The sequence below is a fragment of the Electrophorus electricus genome, chromosome 9 (assembly GCF_041902795.1).
Source record: "Electrophorus electricus isolate QZ-2024a chromosome 9, ASM4190279v1, whole genome shotgun sequence".
NCBI lineage: Eukaryota > Metazoa > Chordata > Actinopteri > Gymnotiformes > Gymnotidae > Electrophorus > Electrophorus electricus.
Genome location: NC_137505.1, coordinates 11,414,137 through 11,420,701, shown reverse-complemented (window position 1 = coordinate 11,420,701; position 6,565 = coordinate 11,414,137).

The window sequence follows — 6,565 nt, the reverse complement described above, 5'->3', positions numbered from 1 at the left end:
ATCCAAAGTATTACGCGATAGAAATCAATTCAAGACTACCCGTTATTGACCGCTAGATGGCGGAAGATACGAAGAAATAAATGAGTCCAGATCCTCCTGCCCGACATTACGGTGAGACTCTGCTTTTACGTCATTCAAACGCTAAAGAAAAAAGGCCGCCATATTTGTAGTTCCACAACGTGAAAAGCCGTCATTTTGTATGCCAAAGAACGAATAAACACCATGCTATGCCTTGAAGATGACGAAATTGCAATCTATTTAGCTAGCCATAAGAATAAGAATAGCTGTATGATTTAAATAATCACAAATATATTGCATGTACATACATCTACATTTCAGTCGATCAAAATGTTTCACGTACTTATAACCGCAACTTTATGTTACAGTGGTCATATCAGAGATTTACCAATATAAAACGCAACAGGTGTCGTGTTCTGTAATAGAACATTTTAACATTTATATCCATATTACACATAACCAAGGTGTAATATAACCATATGTACTGAACAGACATGAACAGCCTGTGTATTGTGAAAATACATGTATGTGTTTTCTACAGCAATTACTGTGCCCTGCACACTTTAAGTGTGCCATGAAGTGTTTGCTTTTTGCAAAGCAAGTAATATTAAATTATTCTCATAGAATAAATTTCACAAAGACATGGACTTCTCGGTTGACCGTAGAAATATGTTTTTTTTTTTGTATTTAATTTATTTAATGCGAATCGTATGTAGGTTACCACTGCTAAGCTTCACCACTGTCAAGGTAAGACCTCGAAAGGACGCAGAAAATTATTTTAATAACAGCTTCTGCTGATTTATTCAATAACTGTATGACACCGTTTGAGTGTACGTACCGACTGAAAACAAACTCAAATTATTAGAGACACTCTTACTGCGTCTCCACATTGAACTATATCAGTTAGTTAGCTAGGCTGGCTAACTAGCTTAGCTTTATTAGCTAGCTAAGCTAATGGCGAAGAGGATTACGTTAAAGAACCCCCGGTCTACAGTTGTGCATACAGGAACATTAATGAATAGCATGGTAATAGACGCATTTATTCGAACAGTTATGTAGCTAATATGCATTTGTAGTATGTGCGCCTGGCGTAGAAATGAGTCTTTGTTAGCCCATTAAGGCTATCTTAGCTAGGCTAGTTCGAGCAAGCTAAGTGCTGGTTGCTATGACAACGGGCTTGGTGTATTTTGCGAGCTTGTCGGCTACATAAGACAAGTGTTTATTGCTTTACTGCTGCGGTGAACTTGTAACACTCTGCTAATGCCAGATGTGTAGAATAACTCACTAGTGATGTTTACTTCGAGACTTTGGCAGTTTTAAGATGGATAGAAAGCGAATGAGCCAGCTAGCTGTCCAAGCTAACATGCAACCTTCTGTACATCCCGGGTACTCCCAGCCCTTATCAGGACCTCACAGTTCCCTTTGAGAACTCCCTGGTATCACGATCATAACTTTGGACAACCAGTTGTCATTCTCAACTCATGTTTCAGATTTCTCCTTTGTAACATACGAAGGATTCGGCCCCTTCTCTCGCAGGAAGCTACCCAGGTGCTTGTGCGGTCTCTTGTGATCTCAAAGCTAAACTACTGCAACTTACTACTTGCTGGTCTAGTAGTACTCTAGTACTTATTGTTTATTGCACTTATCAATGTTTAAGGTAGACTTTATGTATTTTGTACTTCTTGTTAGGAACTGGTTCAAAGTGACAAGTCCTTCAGTTTCGATCTCCTCCAAGTTACCCTCTGCCCTCTGTCCTCTGTAGCCGGATCTGGGGAAGTCAAGAGACACTGACACCAAGGTAGTGAATGAAGAGAGTTCAACTTTATTGAGGAAAGCACAGAGTATATATGTGTCCGATATCTACTATCTAAATCTACAGAATGACGGGGAAAAGTGAGGCATGTTCTAAGGGTCTGTGTAGAAAGGAAAGAGACAAGGTTATTAAAAATTAGATGTTCTTGGCATGAATGACCCACGAGCTGTTCCCGTACCCGCCATGAGGTACTCCTGTGCTTAAAGAGAGACAGGGAGAGAAAGAAAGAGAAAGGGAGGGGTAAAGGAGACAAGAAGAAGGAGTGGAAGACCTCGGGCGACCAGCTCGCGGTCAAGCCGCCATGTCATGGCTGATAGGCAGAGACCTTTTGTTGGATGCCTGAAGACAGAAAGGCTCCAGTATCTAACAATAATAATAATAACAATAGATTATATATATATATATATATATATATATATATATATATATATATATATATATATATATATATATATATATAAAATGTTTCTCTCATACTCAAGGTCGCAGAAACCCTAGAGACAGGAGTCAGTGCTGAATAAAAACAAACCATAGAGGGCATGAGTTCATGCTGGATTTACATTTATGGCATTTAGCTGACACATTTTTATCCAAAGCAACTTACAATTATGACTGAGTACAACTTGAGCAATTGAGGGTTAAGAGCCTTACTCAGGGGCCCAGCAGTGGTAAGTTGGTAGTGGGGGGGCTTGAAGCAGCAGCCTTCTGATACCTTAACCACTGAGCTACCACTGGGGAAAAAAAAAAAAAAAAGCTAACCCAAGCAGACCAGCTGTACTGTCCATCCTGCTCTCCAATGTCTGTTCCCTGGTCAACAGGTCAACTCTAGCATAGCACCCAACGCGAGTGTAGAGACTGTTGTGCTTTAGTTTTCACAGAACTGTGGCTCAGTGACAGAATTCCTGACACTGAGGTAACAAAATGAAATTATTTATGTAATAACATGATGGCAGGAAGTGTAAAAGACCAAATTAGGCTGCATGTAGACATCTGAAAATCAGTAAGCAGGTAATTGCTTTATTCCTAAGAAATGTTATCTCGAAAAATGTACTGTACTTTAAGAATATTGGATGTTATAAAGTGATTTATTTGAGTATGCCAGTGTGGATTCTCCCGCGGGCCCGCTAGGGGGCGAAGTGCAGCATAAAGTTAGCCCTAAGATGCAGTAACCGTTAGTGAGCAAAGATAGCCATCAAGCTAGGATAGCTAACGTTAGCTAGTTAACTATTCATCCCATTAAATCACGCTTTTAATACTGTAAATGCTGTAATACTGTAAATAATTGTATATTTCCTCATTTATACATTTTGTAGCAGAATTATGATCGTAGCTAGTCCATGCTAGAAGCCACTGAACCAACGCTTAGCTTCCAGATCATAGCTGCCCCCAAACAACTCCACACGCACATCAGCTAAAATAAGCCTCTTTTATTCCATGATGTCTAAAGGTATCGGCGATCAAATAATTTATATGGCTGCATAAGTTTCACCAAACGGCGTCAAACTATTTATCTGCCTAACGGAAACGCAGTTTGACAGTTCAGACCTTTAAATGGTGAAAGGGTCTAACCTAGGTTAGCTATCTTAGCTACCTAACGAGGTAAGATAAGGAACGGGGTGTTTGCAGTTGTTCATTTTTACACCTTTCTGTGTGGTCCGTTTTCAGATATTACAGTTACGTTAACAATATTGTGAAAATTGTAAAGGATAGTTTATTCATGTCCTCATTGTTAAAAATTATCGTTTTATCACAGCGATAAGCTAGTTAGCTAGCTAATAGTTGAGGTCAGCGAGTGTCTACCTCGGGGCTATAAACCATTCCTTGTGGAACCATTTCATTGTTCATCTTTCAACTTTGATCGTTTAGGTGCTGGTAGTTTGTTAGCTAGCTAACTGTTCAGAAATAGAAAACCTACTTTTGTATGATTTAGAGACCCAAATTCACAAACCTGTGGGTTTTCAAATTTATCGTTCTCTAAATAAGCAAAATGAGGTAAGCCATTACTACAGCTATCGGACTGTTTGAACTACAATATTCGACTGTTCATTTATTGTTAGTTAGATTAAATTAACTTTCATAAACATTCTTAATTAATAGAATGTGTTTTTTTAATGACTGATTAACTGTGTATATTTAACATGAAGCTATTTATATAAAGTTTCAAGTTTGGTTTATTTGTCACATACATTTATTTGTCACTTTCATTTTTAGGCTGTAAAATGAAAGATCCTTGCTTAGAATTTATATATATATATATATATATATATATATATATATATATATATATATATATATATATATATATATATATATATATTTCACTGAACAAAGCCTTCAACCTTGACTGTGGTGACATGAATTCCAGATCTGCAGTGTTTTTTTCAGTAATGCATCTTTTGCCCGTGCATTTTGATTGCAGTGTTAGGAGGTCATAACTGCTGATCAGAACTTTGGACAAGAGGGCTTATCCTCATGGCTCACTGACTTTAATGTACAACAACAAACAATCTTTTCTTATTTATTTTTTTTCCAGTTGTAACAAACCGTTCTGCTGTTTTTTAACTTCTGTCAAATTTTTAATGGTTGTACAGGACAATTACGATGGAAATTGAGGTGTACAAGCGCCACCTTGAACAGACCTACGAGTTGTGCGTGCCTGTCAGACTGCTGAGCAGTGTGACATCCAGCACCAGAACCGACAGCTGTGGGCCCTGCTTTTCAACCACCAGCTCAGATGCAGCCAAGATGCGGACAAAGCATTCATTAAGGTGAGTAATTATTGTCAATGGTTGTCTTACAATGGTGCTGAAGTGCTTAAGATACTTTTTGGCGATTCCATAGCCAAGAATTCTCAAGGTCACAACTAGCTGCATTTCTGTTGGGTGTGAATGACAGTTGCTCCTTCCCGGTTGATACAAAGTGACGATAAAAAAAAGGGCGTACACGGAACTGGTAGTGAACACTGTCCTTCAAGTGCATATAAGTGCATACAGTGTTTGAGCCTGCAATCCAGTTCATTACCCTGTCCAACAGGCTCCCAGGTTCCCCTCCACATCTTCCTTGTCAGAGATGAAAATTGATATTAAAAAAATGGGGAACAGTTGAAATGACTGAGCCAATACACTGCACATTTCACCTTGAATACTTTTGGTTACTTTTTTGTTCCTGGCTACCATGCTTTTTTAAGCATTGATTATATCAAACACTGATTTATCTAAGATAAGCAAAGACCTGTTTTCTCTTGCTGCATTTTGTTGGGTTTTTTGTTTTTTTTCCAAATGAATATGTTGTTTTCATTTTTGGTGGGTTTCATACTATCCACACCAGCTTCCAGGTTTCTCTCCTTTTACATACCAAGCAATCAGCTTCCTTTCTCTTTGCTACAGAGCACCTCTTTTCTGTCCACACCTGCTTGGCTGGTAGCTCTCAGAAGCCTTACCTTCCTCACCTGTGCTTTTCTGGTTGCGGTGGCCATATGTGGGTCTGGATGTGACTCTGGAGACACATCCTCTCTCCACAACAGCCCGCACACTCTCAGCGGGGGAATCATCCCACCCAAAGAAGCCCACCAAATTGACATTGAAGCCAAAGCAAAGAGCATCACCAAAACTATGCAAATGTGGAATGACCTGGTGGGTATTCTGCCAGAGAGAGGCAATAGAGAATATCAAGTTGATCTGGTAGTCTGGAAGCAACCACCAGATGGCTGTTGCTTCTGTTGGCCTTTTGACTTCCATCAACATCTACTCAGGCAGTAAAAAGAAATGGTGTACTGGGAGGTAGTAAATCTTGCTAATCAGTACTTGTTTTTGGCCTGTGAAAATACAAACAAACAATACACATATTCAAACACTTCTGAACTACAATTGCTTATCAGGATTTACACAGGCTTATGTTCTTAATAGCTCTTTGCTTACAACTTCATCAAAGCGGTTTTGTTCTACAGTATGTGCAAAGTCTACTTTCCCACACAGTTCACATGAGTCTTGGTTCGTCCTGCTGGTTCTTCATGTCTGTGAATGTGAAAAATCAAACTTTTTTGCTTGGCTTCAAGCAGTGATCCTTTGATTGCATCATTCATGATTCATTTAGGATTACAACCAAGTGGGTCAATATCCAGCCAGAGGTGTACTCAAGTGAGGTAATAAAATGAAATTATTAATGTAATAATATGATGGCAGGAATTGTAAAAGACCAAATTAGGCTTCAGAAGTAAGCAGGAAGTGAGAATGACCAAATATGGCCTCTGTGGCAAGTCCGGGATTGAGGCCAGGATACCACCTAAAGATACAATTTTAATAAAAAATGGTTTTGTAACTTGATGAAAATGTATAAAGATTGAACCCACCTGAGACTGTTAGACATTCTGTGGACAATACCTCGTCTGTATGCAACATTGAGCTCAGAATAAAGATGGCACTGGCTATTCCCTTCAATTAATTACTTTATTTTCTATTTAAAGTGTACTTGAGAAAAGGACTGGAATGTGGGAAAAATCTAGGAACCACACAAGAATGTCTGGAAGTAAAAATTCAAGGCTGCATAGCTATACCTTAATGTGAGAGATCCTCCATTTCAGAGTCTGCTGTGTGAGAGTCCTGTGCCTTTTTTCTCTAGCTTGGAATAGGACTGTTGCTTCTCCTCCTTAAGGTTTTCAATCAACAAGGACGGTGGCTCCACCTGCAATGAACCATGAGCTTGTTATATTGAACTGCACAAGACAGTAAATTAACT